The following is a 23,479-nucleotide window of genomic DNA, read 5'->3' as shown; positions in this document are numbered from 1 at the left end:
AACAGATGATTCTCTGGGCAGCCTTTAGTTTACAAATGTGATTTTCGTCTTCATACCACTGTGCGGCTAAGCGAACCTAATGTGTTCAACACAATCACACCGCAGGCTCTCATCTTCTATAAACCTGTTCATTCTCTTTCTGCTGTTTCTTGTTCTCTTCATGCGCAATTTTTTTTTTTCATTAAATTTGCTCAATACTCGCGCTCACTTTGTGCGCTTTGACAGTTCACTAATTTAGCCAGTTTTACATATCTTGTCGGCAGTTAATGTACGAATTAATTAACTGATTGAGTTGTAATTTTTTCATTTTATTTATCTGCGCGTATTTGTTTCACCAAGTCGACGCGTTATTTTTGTTTTATTTTCTTTTCCCTATGCTCGTAGGAGTGCGTAAATACTTAAGTAGGTAGTGATATTTTAAGTTGCGTGTGAAATAGCTGAAAAGATCGGGTGACGTGTGCTCCAGTAAACGCTTGACCGGTGAAAAACTTGTGCTGTGTTGGAATTTCATGTATGACGTATTGTGAAAGTAGCAGAATCTGGGGAAAACAATATTAAAATCTGGATAAAGCTTAAAATAACTATGTGAGTGATAAACAAATAGTTTTACATATCTAAATACATACATTTAAGGGATTAAATTCATCTTTAAATTTCTGTTTACTGTTCTGACTGGAAATTTCTGCTGTGATTACATATGCATATGTTTTTCTTATATTAGCATAGCGCCGCTCTCTTAGCATATGAAAATGCATATGGGTGTACATACATACATGTGCAATACTAGCCTTTATAAATAGGTATGTACATACATTTTTATATACATACTTATAAGAAGTGTTGCCAACTTTTGATTTTCAAAAAGCACCAAAAACTTGGAAAAAAAAGCGTTTTACCACACTAAAAGCACCAAATGGTTTTGAATCAATTGATGCTTTTTTTATAACAGTTTTTATGTGTTTAACAAAAACAAAAGGGTGGGCTTTCCAAAATGGAACCAATCGAAATTTCAGCGAAAGTATAAGGAATTTCGTCATGAAACTTGGTGAGGATGTTGGGGGAGGCCTCCTCAACATGAATTGTTCACTCTCACAATATAATTGCTAATAGTATTTTAGCAATTTGTTGTTAAATAATGTCCACTATCACCCCCTAATTTTTTTAAAATATGCCACTTATCACTTATATTTTGTGTTACATATTATATTTTCAATGCTCACATGCGTATTTTATGCTTTTATTATATATAATTCACCAATTAATTAAGTAAAACGCGTTTATAAATTTGTGTTCACGTTTTACCACTTTTCACAAACAAACAGAAATAACAATGGCCGACAGTAAGAGCAAATATGTGCTGCCATACGTTTTAAAAGTAAATACGCCACTATTAAAGGATTTTATTAAAACGCGGCCAACACAAAAAGGAGTTGTGCGTAAAATCGTCATATTTTTATTGCAACCGTATTCCAACGGTATTTCTTTTATTCTCTTCTTATTTTTTCGCATGCAGATCGCGCGATTTTATATAAAACAAACACCCAGTAACCATATATTAATATAGTTCCATATATATCGAAAATTTTTAATAAAAAATTGCGCCATTTTTTATTAAAAATTTTCGCCTGCGGCGCTTTATATTCTAAAAATCGATACTTCGATGAATAATGAACATTTTTAATAAAACATCGCTTTTTATTATAAAATCGATACTTTGATAAATTATGCAACTTTTTAATCAAAAATCAACCAATAAATAATTAAATTTTTTTATTAAATATCGCGCGATTATTATCTGCATTTTTTTATTGCTTCCGTTTTGTGTTTTTGAGGCATTTTTTCATATGTATGCACCGACATTTCACTTCAATTGGTGTACAAAGCAAAAGGTGAGGTTAAATTCGGTATTTTTTGCAACTTTAAATGCGAATTACTTTAAAACTATAAGCCTCCGGAGGGTGGGGTCTTCAGATTTAGAATCTGAAAAAGCTCCTCTATACTCCCTAATATTTTTTTTTCAAAGCCTGGATCCGTTTTGGAAAATTTTCCCAAACAAAAAATTAACAATATAATAATAATAATAATCCCAACGGGATTTACGCTCCATTCCCGCCCATCCGCACGAGGGGCGCAGTCCGCATGACGTACGGAACCAGTATTTATTTTCAATTTTTGCGCCGAGTCACGATAGGCAGGAGTTTGTTAAGTGTCGAGATCTAAAACTGTTCAGCTACAGAACTAAATTCATCAGCCGATTTTATGTCTTTATTTTAATGATTCATTTATTGAGAGAGAACAGTATCGATTTCTTAATGCTGAAAAGCGGATCTGATATATCAAACGTGCTGGAATGAGAGTTAAAATCCTGGCATAAGCAATGAGAGTTAAAATCCTGGCATAAGCAACGGAGTGGGTCGGGCAATTCAAAATTAGTTTTACAAGCTTTCAGAAATAGGGGACAAAAGTGTCTTGATACCCGGGAGGGAACATTAAGGTTAACTTCGCCCAGAAGAAGCGGACTTGAAATTGAGCCTGTAGTAATTTAACTATACAAATTGTACCAAGCATTTGCCTGCGGCTGGAAAGTGTAGGAAGATTAATAAGTTTTAATCGGCTCGTATAAGGTGGAAGGTTATATTGAGAATCCCAACGGAAATTTCTTAAAGCAAAAAGTTGGAATTGTTTTTGAATTGATTCTATCTTGTCTGAGTAAATTTGATACCTTGGATTCCAAACCTCCGAACCGTATTCCAGTAGCCCGCTTCTGTAACTTTTCTCTACCGATTATTTCTCTACTGGTAGAGAATATCCGTCATTCTCTACTACTCATTAGCAGTAGAGAATAGGGCGGCGAATTCATATCTCGATTCGCCTTGGTAGAGAATTGTTACAGAAACGATCTACAGAATTGGCCTAACTAATGTTGTAAACAGGATTTTAGTGTCACAAAATTCTTTCACAAATGCAAGTACACCTTTAGCCTTGTTGACTGTCACATTAATATGAAGATTAAAATTAAGCTTAGGATCCATTGTGATACCAAGGTCCACAAAATTGTATACCTGTTCCAGGTTATGGTTACCTATTGTATAAGAAGGGGGATGAACAGCTCTTCGTTAAAAGCACATTACTTTACATTTCTTAAGATTTAGAGGCATAAGATTTACTTAACACCAGTAAGCCATGCTGTTATATTTACAATAATGCATACATAAATCAATAAACAAAACTTTTTCGCTCATAACGATTGAAAAGGCACATGCTATAATGAGTCATGCTTACGACGTAATACCGAAGTACTGCACATTAAAACTGATATATCTCAAGAAAGAAAAATCGAATCCCAACAAACGAAAATCATGCCCTAAGTAGAAATGACCAAAAAAATGTTTGTTTTCTTTATATAACCTCAAATATCGCCGTGATTTTGGCACTTTGAGGTTAGGATATCTCAAAATTCTAGTGCTAGAGCATTTGTGCGGCCAGACTTGGATTCAGCACCAAGAAACAATGTGTTTTACTCAGGTGGTACAAAAATAAAATTTTTTACAAATAATTAGAAACGAACAAAAAGAAATACTTAACTTACTCGCATATCTACTAGCATTTTCAACGCGAATAGAATTGAACAAGGTGAATTTGCAAGTTCAGCTTTTTATCAATCATGGTTATATTTAAGTGCATTTAAATTTGTAGATTTTTGTAAATTCAGTGCTGCCACAGCTTTAAATATTTAAAAATTATTTCAGGTTTTAACTATATCGGAGTAATTTTAGTTCAGAAAAAAGCACTAAAAAAGGTACTATGCACTAAATAATTTTTTTTTGGCGTTTTAATTTTCCAAAAGCACTAAATCTAGTGCTTAAAGCACCAAGTTGGCAACTATGCTTATAAGTCAGTCACTGCGATTACTGAGTTCAGTTCAATCTGACATTACAAGTGCCAAGGGTGGTCTCCCTCAATCGGTAGTACCACGGCCACTAATATCACATATAAACTTTGGTCCCGATTGAGGATGGTTAAGGCGTGTCGCACAGGGGGAAAAGTATGTACAGATTCCTCTATAGATATTCAAAAAATTTAAATAAATATTTTTTCAGCTAATACCCAAAATCGATACTACCATAGTCGAGGATATCGCGCCCCAAATATTCACAAACAACTCAAACCTATGTATATGTAAATAATTTTGCTGTCTTTTTCCCGTAAACAATTATAGGATTTTGGACTGCTATCTCTAATCCAACTACAAGCACGTGAAGTGAAAGTTTATAGTTACCATCTTTCCTAGACTACTGGTTAGCACAAACATTTATTGGCATAATAAATTAGAGACGCTTACGACTTTGTTGTCAATCAATAGACGGCCAGACATTCATGCTTGAGATCTATTTGATAAATAATAGTTATTTGAGTATGTATGTACATATGTAAATACATACATGCATATATAGGCGGGTATTTTTGTATGTACATTTGTGTGCTGTATAAATTTTAATTTGTCATTGCATTGGCGTGAGCACAAAAATAGCAAAAAATGTATTTAACATTCCAATCAGTGATGCCAGACATTCTCTGTTAACCCCTAATTAGGCCCATGGGGTCAAGGCCATTTCAAGTTGAAAAAAAAAAAATGTCTTGGAGTGCTTGGAGCGAGCTCGCGCTCTCTCTAGCTTCCTAACTCCCCGCGGGGTACGTAAATAAGTCACTGCAAGAACATCGGCGTGTACGCATGTAACATTTTTTTGGGGAGGTAAGTTTTATTTTATTTTTTTAAGTTTGAAGTCGAAAATATGTTTTTTTTTTTAAGTTAACGATAATAGAGTACTTTATTATTTTTGATAAAATACACTTAGTTTTTTTTACTTTAAAAACTCTGTTTTCAACACTTTTATTGGGGTCACTGGGGAGCCCATGCGACTAATTGTGTGATTTTTTTATGCGTCTAATTAGGGCTTAAATTACTTACGAAAATCGGGGAAAAATCTGTCACTTGCCCACATTTTAAAAATGTATCCCTCAAAATTCCCGATGAATTGAAAACATATATTTCAGTAGTAAAAAAGTAACATTCATGTTACCTTAATATACATATACGTAAGTACATATATTCTTTCGAAATTCAATGGTCGGTAGATTAATCACTAAAGATCTAAGATTTCGAAAAAACTTTTTTTGTGTTTTTATGGTTGAATACTTACTGGCAATTCTTAAAACTATCACTGTTACAAATTATTTACAATGGATAAGCGAATGTGATTATTGGTGACTTGAACGTTGAAGCCCTTGACATTTTTTGGTTCAAAAGCAACCGTTATTTTATATACATATGTACATGTACTGGGTAAGTAACATTTCGTTAGACTAGTATCGCCCAATTGTCGAAATTCGACACCTTTTTTTCCATACACATTTGAATTTTACATGTCACCAATACTAACTCCTTTATGTGACTTACTATTGTGAAGTCCGCCAGCATAATTTATAGCGAATTTACAGGAAAACTTAAAATCGAATTATGAACGTTAATACCGGATTAATTAATGCTTACAAGTCTCCTCCAAATTTCTTCAGTAGCTTTTGAAAATAAACCGAAAAAGGAACCTCGATTTGCATTTATAAAAAATATGCATATGTATTTATATGTCTAGATGAGATGTTCATCACTGACAAACATGTCAAACATGTACCAATTCAGACTGTAAATAAGTTTTCCATTATATTTGTCTGAGAGCCTCTTGGAGGTTAAAAACTAAATTGCTCACATCTACATAATCTCTTTCTTTTTTCATCAGAATCGTTAACGGTGGAGAAAGTATCTTGAATGTTTACAACAAAATATAATATTTCCTTCTCTAACGGTGGAAAAGTCGCCCCCGGGGGGAAACACCCCCACCCTCTATTCGGACCTGCACAATCGACTTGTATGTATTTAAATATATATAAGCATTTATCTAGAAAATTATCGACACCATAACTGAAAATCGAAAAAGTTACCGTTTTTGAAAAAATAATATGGCAACACCAAAATCAAACTGTTCACTCTAAAAGAGTGAGCGCCAAAAATTTGCACTTTGGCTCTTCTGCGTCCATCATTCTCTTTTACTTAGATTTTTCTCTGCGTTTGCTCGTTATTTCTCAATACCCGTGTTCATACCTACCATGATAAAAACATAGCAAGGTATAACCGTTCTCTCAATTTGTCGGCCATGATTTTTTTTTGAAGTTTGCCAACATTTTAAAATCATATAAAAGTGAAAACAAAAAATTGAAATTGTTCGAAATTGTTGTTGCTTGAGATTGAAAATGAAAATGTGTGTGTGAGTTTGTGAGTAAATTTAAAAATTAAATTGTTTGGAAACGTCAAGAATTTTAAAAGTGACTCTCAGCGGTTCTACCTTACTATATTTTTATCATGATATCTACTATATACTCAAATATTTTTAATAAATCACCTTTGTTGTTTTTGGAACAAACTATAAAAAATCAGTCTTGTTTTATTGTGTTTGGCCACTTTTTTGTTTGAAGTGCTTACCGACTTGTTGGCATACTCACATATCTGACCTCATAAATATATTGCGCTAGAACTCCTCAAATCAAATTTCTTTGGAAAACTGATAACATATACACATATATATGTACATATGTAGATGACAGCATTAAAAATAAAAAAAATGCTTGGTTTTTGGTTTACTTTGTCTTTGGAATTCATCACCTCTGTTATCAGTAGCTGTTTAAATATTAAAACTACAAAAAAAAAACATTTTATGTTAAATTTTGCAAGCGCTTTTTGTGTACATACCAGGCTGTCCAGATTGTTTAAAAAAAGGGCAATTTTTAGAAAAAAAAAATCGCCAAAAATCGCCAATTTTTTTTTAAAAATAAAATTCATAAAATCGATTTAACAATTCTCTTATTTTAAAAATGAGATCTTGTTATAATATAGTTTTTAAAACCAAAAAAGAATATAATACCTTCATAGGGTAATAATAAATAACACAAATCACAAATCACATTCCTAAATTTTTACGCGCATATATCAAAAAAAAAATCGCCAAATGGCGCGAAATCGCCAAATCTGGACACTCTGGTACATGCATACATATGTGCTTCTCAATACGACTGATCGCTCCAATTCGTTGAATTAACTCCCTAGAAATGCCTCTACACTCTTCACAACCATCAATAGGCAAGTAGCAGCCTTTTACTGTTGTGCATGTACATATGTACATAGATTATGGCCCACTTAAGTGTCTAACAAGCTACTTTGAAGGCTCATGTACAAACATACTTAACTAAATACATATTAATAAGTGTATTCAGTCGTTCCCCCGCTTAAACTTTTTTAGCATACGCATTTAAATGTCGTCAGTAAGTACGTAGTTATGTAAAAAAGCTGCAATGATGCGGCACTTAAATGTCTTTAGTAAGGAGGAAAAAATAAGTAACTGAAACACTAAAAACCCAGCAATTGTACCAACACATTTTAATTTTACGCTTAACTTGCGGTTAGTCGCAACGTTTTTTGTTTTCTAACAAACTATGTATCTTGTTGTGTGTGCGACTTGGTGCTTCGCGGTGCTACTCAGTCCCGGTCGGTTGTTAGTTTGCTTGATTGGCTATAAACTGAGCACACGACTTATAAATATTTTAGTATTTAAAAACCTTTTGATGTATCGGAACGTAATGAAGTGGCGCGTACCCGTAAAAACGACAAATTCGATTTGAAGCGTGTTGCTGGTGATGAAATTTTTCACATTAGTTTATTATCTTTCGTGTCGCTGTGCTATCTAAATTAATTTCATGTTTTTCGAAATGTTTTTGGAAGGGAATTTAAATGGCAGCGTAATGACGAAAAAGTGATTGGAAATATTTTTTTTTTTTAATTTTCATTTGATGACTGTTACTTTAATAGCGTGAATAAAAAAAAAACAATAATTTGGTGATTTGTGTACTAATAAAAGCGCCGACAAATATACAAATGAAATTAATAATTAACTGAAGCTGTTAATATAAATTAAAGTGAAATTTTGGCGCTGTTGAGTGGCAAATAAAAATTTGATTGAAAAATGAAAATGAAGCGTCTCGAAGAGGAGGATGTAAGTGTGTGGCATTTTCTTGAAGCGTTATAATTTTTAATGCTGTCTAAAAAGATTATTCTTATTTTTTTTGTTATAAGGCCATAAAATAACAAAATAACGAGCACACCTAAAAGTTAAACATTCTAATAATAGAAATATTAACAAAAACCAACAAAACCAACAACCACGTGATCAAATTATTGTTGCTTTTCCACAATAAGTTCTTCATTAAAAAACGGCCTCAAGGTCAATAAAAAAACAAAAATTGTTTGGATAAAAAGATATTTATTAGATGAGAAACCCATGTACATAGACTAAAAAAGGAAATACTAAAGTTGAGAAGAAAAAATTAATTTTCTGTGAACAGGGATTTTTAAGTATAAGTATGTACTTGTGAAATTCTAAATACCCCTTTCGTTATGAATGAAAAGATCATAAGTGTCGCTGTTTCGGCAGTGCGTTCTTATTGTTACCAAAATTCGAGGGCAAAAATCAGCATGCACACCACAAATTCGAGGAGAAGCTCGGCCAAACATTTAGCAAAAGTGTAAGCTGCTGAATATTAATATTATTATTAGCAAATGAATAATAATAGGTCGACTGTGATACATGCAGTCATGTGAAAAATAATAGGGACATGATATTCTGACAAGTTTTGGATACTTTTCTTACGTTTGTTTAATCTTTATTACATTTTTTACAAAAATACAGCTCCTTATCTAACATAAATCATATAAGTCCGAATTTCAAACTTTGTAGAATAATAAGAAAAATTCAACATTATTTTACAATACCAACAAACTTTTATAGCCCATTACATTCTAGCTTAAGAAAGTGCAAGTTTCATGTTGCTAAGAATTCGCGTTGATTTTTGATAATTTTTTTGCTGATGGTGTTATTATTTTCTTCCATAAAAAAAAAAAAAAATTGTTGAACATACTTTGTACGGGAGAAAATGCGTGACACCGTTAGCAAAGCAATTATTAACAAGTAATTTTTAAGCAAAAACAAAACCGACTTCAATTATCATATAAAACTTAAAGACTTTCGTTAATTTCTTCATGATCCAATGATCTGATCGAAACCAAATTAGTATGGGGCCACCTCTGAGGTAGCACCTTTCCTTAAAAAAAGGATTATAGAAATCAGTTAAAGTGGTCCAAAGTTATATATAAATAGTTAAAAAAAAAATATTCCGACGAATTGATAACCTCCTCCTTTTTTGAAACCAGTTAAAAACCAACGAGATTTCTTAGCTACTTGAAACTTGCGCTTTCTCAAGCTAGAACTTAATGGGCTTTAAACCTGCATACTTTTATTTATCTAAAAATTCGTAATAAAAAGTTTGTTGTTTTTTTTTTTAATTTTATTGAATTGTCCTTGAACCGTCCTTGAATCTGTATAGTATAGTAGGTGGCAATTTCTAAACTGGTGAGTATCACTGGTCCACATTCTGTTTAGTCACCGTAAAGCAAGGACCGCAATGGTTCTGATGGTTGATTTAACGGGAGTAATTTGACTTTGATCTCTGGTGCCTCCGAATCGACGATTTTTAGCAATAACTCGCCTCCAGCGCCAATAAAAATTATCATTAAAATCGTTTCGGTCGTTTAGGAGGAGTTAAGCCACCAGATTAAGTCTTTTACATCCTGACACTCTTCGGCATTTTTTCCCATACAAAAAAACTCACGCATTCGTTATACGGAGAAAATGCGCAACATCATCAGCGAAAAAATTCTCAAAAATCAACGGTATCTTATAGCCATTAAAAACTTGCACTTTATGATACTGAAATTGAGTGAGCTAAAAACTGCATACACAAAATTTGGTGCCATTTGATGCAAAATGAACTATATTTCTATAAAAGATTAACGAAAAAAATTATTATGAAAAAGAAAAAAACACTGTATTCTGGGTGTATATACTTACAGATAGGTAAAAGTTTTAATGTGTTTGGAAAGCACCACGCCCCTTTTCCAGTAGCCACAAAATCTCTACACTAATTTCCAGGACATTACCACAAATACTTTCAGAGATATAGAGTATGAAAAATTCGATATGTATGGGTGATGCCACGCTCCCTTAATATATACAAAGTCTGCAGTAGGTGTCCAAAATTTAAAAAAATCGGTACAGCCTTTCGCGAGATCACCTCTTATAAAAAGAAGGAGCTTCTCTTTATATAATTAGTGTAGGTAAGGCAACACCGATTTTGATGCGGCAAATGTTGAAGCTGCTTTTGATAGGCTTTTTTTTGCTGATTAAGAATACGTAAGTATAAAGTTTCCATCAGCTCCAGATTTTGAGAAAAATGTTGTGAAAGTGTAAAAAAATTGCGTTTTTTGCAATATCTGAGAAGCTCTAGCAATGAAACGAAAGGTGATAGAACCTTCCAGTTAGGCTTAAATTAAGGCTTGGACTTCTGACTTCAATCCCTAAAATACCATTCCATTCGAATGCCATTCCGAAGGAATTGCACATAAAATTCCATACAAAAAAATCAATTTTCGATTTTTCCAATTTTCCGACTTTCCCGAAGGGTTTTCCCAAAATTTTCTCCTGGCAATTACGAACAACTAAAAAAAAATGTTTGCCAAATTGGCCCAACCGTTCTCAATTGATGAATTACTATACATTTTTCACACCATTTTTATATATATAGATTAAACAAATAAAAGAAAGATAGCCAAACCTGGTCAAAATGTTGTGTCCATATTATTTTTCACATGACTATAGGTACACCTTATGTTGGGAAAAGTTGCGTTTCTATAAGCATTCAATGCATTCTTCAAAGTTTTACCCGTAATCCTTCTTCTATCTCTTTGGAAACTTCCGCCGGACTATTGAAAATTTCCTGTGGAGTTTTCCGCTTATATTTTCTTAAGGTGGGGATCTTAGAGTAGGATCCAATACTAAGTTTTTTATGCGTGAAGTTTAAAGATGAGGATCCTAACACTTCATTAATTTGGATTTCTCGCTGTGAAGCATTGTATTAGCCTTTAGCTCAATATTTATAGTTGGCCGGCGATTAAATAGTTCAGCTCACTGCAAGAAACTTGGCCTTACTTACTTCTGCTTCATTGGCTGGTGTTGTGCTAATATCAATTTGCTCTCAAACTGTCTAATCTGTTATTGATGATCCCCGAATATTTTTTGGACGATCTGATAATTAAGAGTATACTAAGTTGAGAATACCTTCGCTTCTTTTTGGCATAATGACCTTATGAGAAGAATTTTTTTTGTGGAAAAATTACGATAGTGTTTTTTGTGCTTTCGGTTCACTCAGTTCCCGGTTTCATTTATTCAGAGTTAGTTAGAAGTATATTACAGTCATTTGAAGTTTGATAGTAGTTAGACTAGCGCTTAGATTGTTTTTGTCTGTAGACTTCACATATATACATAAATATTTTTGGTACACATATATACATAAATATTTGGTGGTAGGCACTATCGGCCCTATCGCTAGTTTCACGTAAACAAATATTCCCGAAAATTATAAAGCAAAACAAAAACAAATTTTTCCCAATTGGTTTTTGTTTTGCATGTTAAATTATTCACATGAAATTAGCGATAGGGCTGTATATTTGTGGAAACAAAATATTTTTACTCTAATTAAATAAACGATCTGGTCAAACCTAGACCCCGGACCAATATCACCGGCCAGGTATAGGAGCTTAAAACAAAAACCTTGTTTCTTATGATTTAATATATTTGGATGAATAAAATATGCATATTTTCTGAGTTATAAATTACTTACGCTATCTTCAAGTTCTGAGCGGTTATCAGCCATTGTTTTTTCACATATTTTTTTTAAATATATTTTTTTTTATATGTAGTATATGTTACTTAACCTAACCTGTTATTTCTGTTGCTTAAGAAAGTATTTCGCTTCTTTTCCTTTAAAAAATAAATATACGAGCATTTTTTCTTGAGAGCTGCATACTGATTTAATAAATTTTGATAGAAGAAAATTTCCTCTCCATTTCTTGTTCGTGTTTCTTGAGAGCTTCAGACAGCCCTCAAGTAAGTGTACTACTCGATGGAGCATTTTACTCTGATCCCGTCATTATTGAATAACTGCATTCTAGGGGTCATTAGGGTAAGTAATTATAGTCATAAAGTTAAGTATTAAAGTTAGTAAAGTAAGGGATTAAATTAAAGTTAAGGTCTGGTATTATTATTTTCATTTTGGTTGTTGGTGTTTCCAACAGGGTAGCAATATGATTTATTGTGGAACGATCTTCCATCGTCCCTTTATTTTCCTTTTTTTGTCCTAAGCCGGTATCCAATTCATTGAAGTGATGCATCGAAAAGATATTATTTTATAGAAAGGAATGTCACTTCCAAAGCATTATTATCTCGTCTTGGAAATTCTACCTTCCCAAAACACTCATACGACTCTCTGAAGTATTGTTGCTCTTTTATGAGACGTCTGAAGGCTGTAGTGCTAAATTTATGTAGGTACTTAATAAATACGAAAATACTTTTAAATTACATAAATAAGATTTACTTAAAATGTTATAATACTCATAGCTAATAGGAAATTTCTCTCTTTAATTAAAATTACCTCGCTTCGTTTATATAATTCATCTACCAAGTGAGCCGTTTATTTTGAAAGCGGCATAAATCACTTTGTACCTCTTGTGCTTAAATAACCACCTACTTCTAACCGAATGCATCTGTAAATCCCTCTATCGTCATAAAGTACTTAATAAAAAAACCTTCTAGTTACCTTTGGTTGATGAAGTTGAACGAATAACTGATGCGTTCAGATACAAGTAACCGGTCATTTAAGCACAAGAGGTACGAAGTGACTTATGCCACTTTCAAAATAAACGGCTCAAGTAATTATTTTGACTTTTAATAATGAAATCATTAAATAAGCGGTTAATTCACGATTGATTTTTTTATACTTAAACGATCAACAGTAATCAATGAAATGCATATCGTCGTTTAAAGTACAAAACCGCGTATCGTCATTCTGCAAAACCGCGTAACTGACATTGGCTGCCAAAAATTGGATTTGCTCACACAGGCTCTTGGCTCAATCCTTATCCATTCGTCCTGAAATATACTAGCCAGAAATGCGATTGCTTTATAAAAACCATTTTGAAATATTAGTGTTTTTACTCTCTAGAAAATAATTTATGCAATCTCACTTACGCGGGTTTGCATTTTTTTTGTTGATACGCGGTTTTGCATTTTGTTGATACGCGGTTTTACACTTTAAACGACGATATACATACTTAGTACCTATGTATGTATACCTTGCTGCAAAACGAAAAAAAACCTATAACGAATTGCTGGCGCTAGCATTTAAGTAGTTGCAATTGTTGGAATTTCATCACGCATAAAAAAAAATAATAGTTACAAGAAACTTATTCTTTGCCACATACATACACTGGCGATCAAATGTGAGTACTTGTCGTTTTTTTTGTTAAACATTTGCAATGTTTTTCAAATTAAATTTTTTTGTTATTTTTTATAAAAATATGGTTCATAGTTTAATCAAAACCACATAAGTCGAAATGTCGAACTATATTTCTACAGATAGGTAAAAGTTTCAATATGTTTGGAAAGCGCCACACCCCCTTTTCCAGTAGCCCCAAAATCTCTATACCAATTTCCAGGACACTACCACAAATACTTCCAGAGCTATACGGTATGAAAAATTCGATATGTATGGGTGATGCCACGCTCCCTTATTATATCGAAAGTATGCAGTAGGTAACCAAAATTTAAAAAAACCGGTACAGCCGTTCGCGAGATCACCTCTTATAAAAAGAAGAAGCTTCTCTTTATATAATTAGTGTAGGTAACACAGCGCAACACCGATTTTGATGCGGCAAACGTTAAACGTTTTTGATAGGTTTTTTTGTGCTGATTAAGAATCCGTAAGTATAAAGTTTCCACCAGCTCCAGATTTTGAGACAAATGTGGTGAAAGTGTTTCTTGCAATATATGAGAAGCACTAGCAAAGAAACAAAGCATGTTAGTGCCTTCCACTTAGGCTTTAATTAAAGCTAGAACTACAGACTACTATCCCTACTATTCCTGCGCCTTGCCCAGATAGTCACCTGTACTCATTTACTTTTGATCGTCCAAAAAAAAAAAAAAAAAAAAAATACTGGAAAATTATGCAGTTGAAAAAAGGTGTAAAAATCAGTGTTAGCTGTTCAAATGACTATAAGTGACCATAAAGCAAAGGTGCAGGAATTTGCAAGGATAGTATTCGAGATTTTCAGCTTTAATCAAAGCCTAAGTGGAAGGTTCTACCACCCTTTGTTTCTTTGCTAGAGCTCCTCAAATATTGAAAAATAACGCAATTTTTTGACACTTTGACCTCGTTTTTCTTAAAACCTGGAGCTGATGGAAACTTTATGCTTACGAATTCGTAATAAGCACACAAAAATTCAGGCTATTTTGTTGGATTGTGTAACAAGTATTGTTGACTCGATTCTATTCTACGCATATCTATAATACGGGTTTCGAATTTAAAGCAAATCGTACCGTAAATAAGATTCGAATATATCGGTTCCTGGCCCACTTTACGGAAAAAATGGATCCTATATGCTAATCTAGGCAAAAGGCTACCAACGAACCAAATGCATTTTTTTTTAGCGTAGATCGACCCCTGCGCCGCCTATCGGAAAAATAAAACTTTGTGCACTCCTTCTTCTAAACACCTTTCCAAAAAAGCAGCACCCATTCGAATCGGTTATGAAACATAGGAGAAAATTGTTTCCAATTGATTCATGCGCCCAATGAATATCACAATTATCCGAAATTTTCCAAGCTTTCGTCGAAAAAAATTCAAAATTTTTTCGCGTTATTCCGGATTTTTCCGAGAATTGTACACAAAATTCCATACAAAAAAACCAGTTTTAGATTTTCATGCCAGAACCTTTGCAATTGGCCAGCACCTGTTCTGGTACGTCGAGCAAATCTCAGTTACGAAAATCTAGCCAGGCTCTAGACAGAATCAGCGCTTTATCTACAGAATTTCCGCTCGGTTAAATATGAATTTAAGATTTTCAAAAGGTTTGCTCCGTACGTCCCTTACCTTTCCTTACTAACCTTCGCAAGCATCAATGCTTCTATTAAAATAAATAAATTAGTATGTAATTCTTAACACATTTCTGTATTTAACTTTAATGTGTAGGCAAACAAATTCTTTTACATACTTCTTGATCCAGACAAACAGCTCCCAAGGTCTTCCAAATAGAAGTAACTACTTAACTAGTATGTTTCTATATACATATGTAAATAGATATGTATTTTTTTTTTAAGTTTGTTCCTATCAATGTGCACAAACATGTGTACATACATATATATGTACGTACATTTGTAAGTATACAAATAAGCTCCACGCCGTCAGAGACTCGGCTCAAAGTTTCTTAAATGCCAACAGGTTCGAATTCATACTGCTTCGAATTGCGAAATGAAAAATATGTGTTTCGAATACTAGGTAGAACAAGCCTACATATGTATTTATACATATTTTGATACAAGAACTGCTGTGCATACATATACATAATACATATATATTGTGTTACCTATTTCCATAACTTCACCTTTATAAAGCTTGTTTTGCTTGGCACACATATTCCAATTTCATTCGCCTTTCTAAAAGTATCAACATACAGATAAGTACATACATACATACATCATATGTACATACCGTATGTATTTGCATATTTTTGCAGATCACACAAAACAACTATAAGGTAGATGAGTAGCAATTCGATAATGCTTTCCATCTTTCCAATTCGTTAGGGGTTAATGATCTCTGATGTAGACTACTTTTAGAGAATGAAGAGCCACAAAGAATTTTGATAAACAAATGTTTTATATTTATCGCTTAGGATTTTATTATGAGTCTGCTGAGGAAATCCAAATTTGGCTGCAGTAGTCTTCAGCAAAATAAGCTCAACTATTTCTGCTTAATATAATTACAATTTGGCTTTCATAAGGGACTAATGTGTATTATTCTATTTTATTAAACTTATTGACTCAAACTCGATCGGATGCAAAATTTAGAGAGACTGCAAAATGAAATGATCAGATAATACTAGCGCCCCTGTTTTTATTATGTTTTGCAACATTGTGAATACCCTAACACTGTGACCAGTTTTTCTTGAACAACTGCTTTGGCTATATTTTTATTACAGTAATTTTTTGTTTGTTTGTATTATCATTTAAACTCTCATTAAATGTTACATTGTTTGACATACAATATTTCACTTTCTTTATTGCTTCGATTGTTGTTGCTACCAAAAATAAAACTCGTTTTAAAAGCGTCGTAATAATAAAGGTAAATATTTTTTACTGCTAAGCTATTTTTTTTGGAGTGAATTGTGTTGAATGCTTATCGCGTCTTGTCAGAATTAAATGTGCTTATGTATGTGTATGGCACACTGTATGCACAAACGCCGTCTTAATTCCGATTTTTAAGTGGATTGCAAATATTTATTTTGAACACTTTTTTATTTACAATACTATCACGGGAAAAAAACTATACACGCGCGTTTCGATGGTCAAAAATATTTAAATACGTACGTTGTATGTATGTACAGTGGTAGGCAAACAAATAGGGACGCGACATTTTAACAAGCTTTGGTTATTTTTCTTTTGTTCATTTAATGTTTATTATAATTTTTGTTAAAGTATAGTTCATCATGTAAGCCAAAATTTCAATCTTTTTGAAGGATTTATAAAAATTCATCCGCATCCCTATTTCTTTGCCCGCCACTGTACGACATATCGTCATCTATGTAAAACGCCCTAAAAGGTATTTAATTACTTATGTGTCCTATTGAGGAGTGAAGCTGTATTTTTATAAACAAAAAGGAGGTAGAGAGGGTACTTCTACCGTGGCATTGTGGGAAATATCGGGAAAAAATCCAGCCGCGACGCTAGAATAACCTTATGCATGTAATTTTGTTTTATAGAAAAATATTTATAGATATCTTCTATTTCATGATCCCGATGAGATAGAACTTTACTAGGTCGAGAGAAACACCATCAGTCTCACCTCAAAAATATAATAAATAAATGCTCTCTATTCCAAATTCATACTTGGAGAACAAATTCTTAGAATTTCCATTGACAGCTGGAAATTCTTCTGGAAAGAGATTTTGTTTTTCTAAACGTTTGTTTTCAATATGGCTAATTCAATGACAGTTGTCGTCAAATAAATGAAAACAGCTTGTAAAATGGGACCAAAAACTAGTGTTGGGCAGAATCGATACCAAAAGCACTCAGAACTCAATTCTTTTTAGGATCGGTAGTACCCGAATTTTGAAAGTATCGATACTGAGTACTCCAAAGTACTCAGTACTCATAAAGTAACGCAAAAAGACTCAGAATTCAAAAGAACCCGAAAGTTCTCAGTACTCAAAAATACTCTGTTCATCACTCTGAAACATGTTCCCAGGATCGATTCAAAGTACTTACTCAGTATTAAGTGTCGAGTAAATTCTTAAAAGTACCGAGGTATGTTAACATTTACGGGTATTCTGGAATGAGATTTCTCAATTTGTACCCAGTATAGTTAGCCGTTCATTTGATATAATTAAATATAAATATAAATATTACTAACATGTGTGTATATAAAGAAAGTACTCAGTACTCATAAAAATGCCCGATCCTTAAAAGTATCGATCCTCAAAAATACTCGATATATCCAAACACTACCAAAAACCGTACATCGATTGATTTAGATCAAAAAATGCCTCCAGTCGTGTACATGCGTTGCTATATCGGCTGTCTGTCCTTTTATATCTGTGGTCACAAGCAATTAGCGCTTAAGTCGACTTAAGAAAGAATGGAGTTACATAAGCTATCGTATTCTTCAACCGCTTTTCAATACGTATTTCAAATCCCCATCTCGCCAGCTAGGCTACTTAAAAAGTTATAGGCGAAAACATTTTGGTTTCCACATAAGGATAACATTACAATCCAAATGTTTAAAACGTTTTTTACTCGAATTCAGGTTTTTCAACTTAGGCGGTTATTGCTTATGACCACAGATATTATCTGTAAAGGTATGGATAAAGGAGAAAAAGTTGTGTCAATATAAGTCGACAAATTTTGTCGTGCTATTTCATGTCGTGTTAGCAGGAATTTTTCTAATATTTCTCAACTCCTATATTTTTACAAGCTTTTATTTAACTTGCTCTGTATGTATGTAAGTATGTTTGTTAGAGGTAAATTTTGAACAAAATTTTTGACCAACTTTCCGATGACCTAGAGACTTGAAACTTTGCAGTTGTCTCGGAACCCGATGACAATGCAATCCGAAAGAAGAGCTAATCCGATAGGTGGCGCAGGAGTCGAGATATTTGAAAAACCTATATTTATGGTGCAATTTAATTCCCTTCTAGAAAGCTTGCTTTAAAAATAATTGTTTTTAGTAAAAACTTTTTACTATTAACTTATTTACATATGTATGTACAAATATTTGCTTTTGCCCTGTCTGTCGTTGCAGTCTCCAATCAAGCTTATCTTTAGTACCTGTAATATCAGAAAGGCAACAGTAATGAATTAAAACTCGTTTTTCCATTTGCTTATGCAATGTTATCCAGTAATTTAACACTCAAATGAGCTGGCGCATATTGTATTGTTTATAGCTAAAATTACATGCAATATATATTTTATATTCGCTGAAAATTCGTTTGTGGTCTGGTAAATCACGTTCTTGAAAAACCAGTTTATTTATCGCTATTGTTTTCATTGGAAAATTTACAGTACCATTACGGAGAAATACTGCATTGTTGGCTATGAATTTTCAGGTATTAAGTAAATATCATAATGCAATTAGTGATTATAAAACTTAGAAAAAGATGTGTTTATGTTAATGAAAGAGGCAACACTGTTGCGGTTGATTGAAATTTAAAGAAACTGGTAGAAAGACTCAAAGAATGATGGTTAGTGCTGCTTGAAAAGTTTCGGATTCTGGCTTAATGTGTACTACGCTCGGGGCAGAAATAATAGAATTTCATATTTTGAACAGTTTTGGTTATATTTCGTTTGCTTATTTAGGTTAGGTTAAGTAAGGTAACAGCCCTCCAAGGGGCGGGTTGTCATACGTACCCCAATGACCGTTCCGTTTCGCTGGTGATGGCTTCTAAGATGCCCTGCCTGGCCGGTTCCTCGGCACAGCAGTTTCTTGCCCAAACCCAAATAAGTCTGATGTGGAGATGTGGAAGTAATCCGAGCCAAGAGAGAGAGAGAGAGATCACGCAGTCCCAGACTAGTTTTGATCTTACCATCAGTGATCCTAGGGCTCTGATCTCCGCATGGATATCAGAGTAGATCTCTCTAAAAGGGTATTAAGAAAGTCCGAAACCAATCGGCTGCTTCTCGAATGGCAGTTACCTCTGCCCAAAACACGCTACAGAAATCCGGCAGCCTAAATTTGATATCAAAGAGTAATTACTCCCAGAATACACCGCATCTGACTCTGCCATCAAGCTTCGATGTATCCGTGAATATATTCACAGGTACTTTGCTCCAGAGACTGAATTGATTTTTCCTAAGATAGCGTGCTTCAGCCTGACCGCAGCAGCTTTGACTGCAATGTCCACTGGTACGATGCCTAGCATCACCTTTAGACCTAGCCTTGGGGTAGAGCGAAGTACTTCACTAATACGAATTAGAGATGCCCTTTGCAACCCGTTCCAGCCGCTTGGCTAGTGTGGACCTTTCTAGTGAGTTCCACCAGACAATGGCCCCATACAGTATAATACTTTACTAATCGTTTCATAACTATGGGGGAGGGACACCTTTCCTTTCCAATAGCGCTTTTATAGCAGTAAAGGGCAACCGATGCCTTCCTCCCTCGCAGCCTATCCTTTCCGGCTCCTCCATTAATGACAAAGACCCAGAGGACAGGTGGGAGTAATTATAAAAATTCCAAAAATTTCCACGAAAATTAAAAATTTTTATTCAGAATTTTTGGAAAAGCAGTTTTATAGCCGATTAAATTTTAAATTTCAAGTGCCTTCAAACACCGTTGTTTTTTTATAATTTTTTTGTTTCGGCTTTCTTCCATATAAAAATAACTTGCGTTTATTCGTTATATGGAAGCAAATGCGACAAAAAAATCTAAAAAATCAACGGCAATCTTTAGCCACATTAAATTTGCACTTGGTCGTAGTAAATTTTAATGGGCTATAAAACTGCATACCTAAAATTTTTCTAAAAATTCGGAATAAAATACTTACAATTTTGGTAAAAATTTTTGTAATTTTTATAGTTCTTGTAATAAGATTGAAATGTTCATTTTTATGCAAAAAAAAAAATAATAACAACTTGTACTTATATACTCGTAGTAGTGTATGTAACATATAAGCCCGTAGCACCATACACAGTCAGCTAATACGTTCACTCGCACGACTTAACTTAAAAGTAATATTATTTAAAAGTAATTAAATATTGGCTTAGAATATTTTTTTACAGTATTCTTCACGAATATACATATATATTAATTTCTTCAACTATGTATATACAAATTTCAGAATAAATTTCGAGTGTGCCAATAAAAATTGGAGTTTTTGTTTCTCAAATCATCGTCACCTTATAATCAATGTAATTTTTTTTTCATTTGGTGGCACACTAGTTTTATTACACTAGATTCCTTCGTTTTGGCAAGAAGAACAATTTCACCGTTTACTCAGTTTTAATAATTTGAAGTGTCTTAAACTTTTAAAAGTAAAAAAATCGTTAAATTTTAAAAATTACAACATAGCTGTGACAGATATTCTCCATGCTGCATTTATTTTTTTTTTTAATTTGGTGGCACACTTGAAACTTCATAGATATGCTGTATTTGATGCCAGCTTTCATTGCCTTTAATATGAACTTTCTATTTGAAAACTTCCCTAGGTTATTAAAAAAACAAGTGTAATTTTTCGTGTGGCAATGGAAGCCTAAATAAACGTTTTAAGGCGAAAATGGTAATACTTGATTTATTTTTTATTGTACTTGTTTATGGAGCACCATTGATTGAAATAAATGCAAGAAGAATGCTTAAGCGGTTTGTTTTCTGCAGAGAGAAGGTAGTGAAAAAAAAACAACTCGTGAGACTTGCTCATATATGCACATTATTGGCGACCGACGATCTGTTACATCTGTTTCCATTCCATTTGTGCTGGCTAGGTACAGCAGCGGTACTCCAACTAAATTCATCGGTAAGAATACAAAAGTCGTAAATCACATTTTTACATTTATTGACTAGTTTAATAAATTGATTGCAATTTTGTAATCAATTAAATCTCTGTCATAGTTATTACTCGTGAATATAATTACCCTAACTCGTTCATTAACTAGTCAACACGTGAAGTAATCATGCAAAAGCAGCAGATGCAATTGTGATTTGCATAGAATACAATAAGCCAGCAGCAACTTCACAATAAAATGATTAGAATGCTAAATAAAATATAATTTTTTCTAACAAAGTAGGCAATGCAAAAATTCAAATTGATATTATTACAATTACATAGCTCTACTCATTACAAAACACAGCTAGCACCGTTAAGGCGTCCGTTCAGTAATAAGCTCTGGTGAAATCTTAATTAAAAATTAATGCATAATTAATTAAAAGGCATTGACTGCCTTTTGTTTTAGCAGCTCAGCTCTGTATATCTGCTTATGCCAAGAAATTTATGTGGCCTTTTCTCGTGATTTTGTTGTTTTTTGGTTTGCCGCTCAACCAGCTAAAAGCTAAAAATTAATTAGTAGCTTGCTCTGTAGCACAAAAGCCATGTAAAGCACTGGCAAAAGCGTATATAAAATTGTAGTCATCCATACATTTGTACTTGTGCATTCACATGCAGCTTGGCATTTTTTTCGTTTAAAATTAATTTTGGTTGCACAGCTTGAGCCAATGTATTCTTGCTTCTTTCATTTGGCTTTTCTAAGTGGGTGGTGGTTTTGCATTAATTCAAAGCTTTTGCATTTGAAATTGTGAAGAAAGCGCATCCAAATGTATGTGTGTACAAATTTCTATGTGCACTCACGATTTAACACGTCTTCTCCGGCTAATTTCCCAGCACCATTATTACCATCAGCACCATCATCATCGTCATCGTTTCCCCACTCATGCTTGCCTTCATCATTTTAATTTGTAAAATGCAGCGTTGACATGTGGCTGTCATGTCCATCCAGGCAACAAGCCATTCACTCAACTACCCACCCACCCAATTTCGTTTTCACCCATACAATTTGACTACCCACCTTAGCTAAAATCTACCTATATACATATGTATATGTGTATGTAAGTCAGCCTATCAGTCAGCCAGTGTGCATTACATACATACATGTAAATAAATCTGTATGCGTGTATATACGTACTTTCAAATGCAGCAACAATCATTTGTCAGTTGCACTTGACGTTCTTTTGAAATTGACGCCGACAACATATTCACATTTGTAGAATTATTTTTTTCCATAAAACATTCAAGCATTCAAACATAAGTATATACTTATGTGTGTGACAGCACACATTTTCGTACAATTAGATCTATACTATAAGTACCCATAGATATCTTCTGTCTGCCCATGTGGCCTCATCATAATCATCATCGACATTGGGAATGCATGGAGCGAGAACTGATAAGATTCTTATTACAGAAAAACGTGACTAGAAATATGTAGTAATATACCTAAATACATGTGTATATACCCATAAAATTTGCAAACGTAAATTTGTTCAATGAATAGAAAACTCGGAGAAATGGTTGCATGTAGAAAATTTTTTAATAGCGACTCGAGAATAACACAGCGCAACAAAATGAAAAAAAGTGTTTAATCCCTGGGGTTGCATAGTATTTTTCTGTCAGGTTATGAAAAATACGAACGAACGTATTGTACCAAATACATATTTTTATCAGATTTTTTTTTTCATTTTATGCAAACTCAAAGTTTACAGTTCTCATTTTACATAGATGGAATTCTGAGATACTAAGGAAAAAGCTATATCTGAAATCATCCAAAACTGTTTTAGATATTTATAACTCCTATATTTAAATGTCGCTTATGGCTATACCTTTAATTTGAGCTATAGAAGTTGAAAATCCACTAAATAGTTTTTATTTTTAAGCAAATGTTTAAAAAAATATTCCTATACTGGTGGCAAAAATAATAGACTCGCCTTATTATGACAAGTTTTGGCTATATGTCTTTGGTTTATTTAATGTTTAATATTTTTTGTAAAAGTCTAGCGAGTTATACAACAAACACCATATAAGTTCACATTTCAAACTTTGTACAAAAATTCAAGGAATTTTCACCAAAATTTTAAACTTTTCTTCTGAATTTTTAGAAAATTTTTTAGTATGCAGCCCATTCAATTTTAGTATAATAAATTGTAAGTTGGAAGAGTTGCAAAATACCGT

General features: G+C 33.2%; 1 protein-coding gene across 1 annotated transcript in view; it reads left to right on the top strand.

Moving 5' to 3' along the window:
• Positions 1 to 228: 228 nt before the first annotated feature.
• Positions 229 to 23,479, top strand: part of LOC118740183 (calcium-transporting ATPase type 2C member 1-like) — a 61,726-nt gene continuing 38,475 nt past the window's right edge. Inside the window, exon 1 of the mRNA XM_036471679.1 lies at positions 229 to 585. The gene's annotated coding sequence lies outside the window, so the exon portion shown is untranslated. The remainder of the gene's footprint in view (positions 586 to 23,479) is intronic.

This window comes from Rhagoletis pomonella, unplaced genomic scaffold (assembly GCF_013731165.1).
Source record: "Rhagoletis pomonella isolate Grant_MI unplaced genomic scaffold, Rhpom_1.0 Rhpom_scaffold_00005, whole genome shotgun sequence".
Classification (NCBI taxonomy): Eukaryota; Metazoa; Arthropoda; class Insecta; order Diptera; family Tephritidae; genus Rhagoletis; species Rhagoletis pomonella.
Note: the sequence above shows the minus strand (reverse complement) of the source record. Positions and strands in the feature narration are given on the sequence as shown.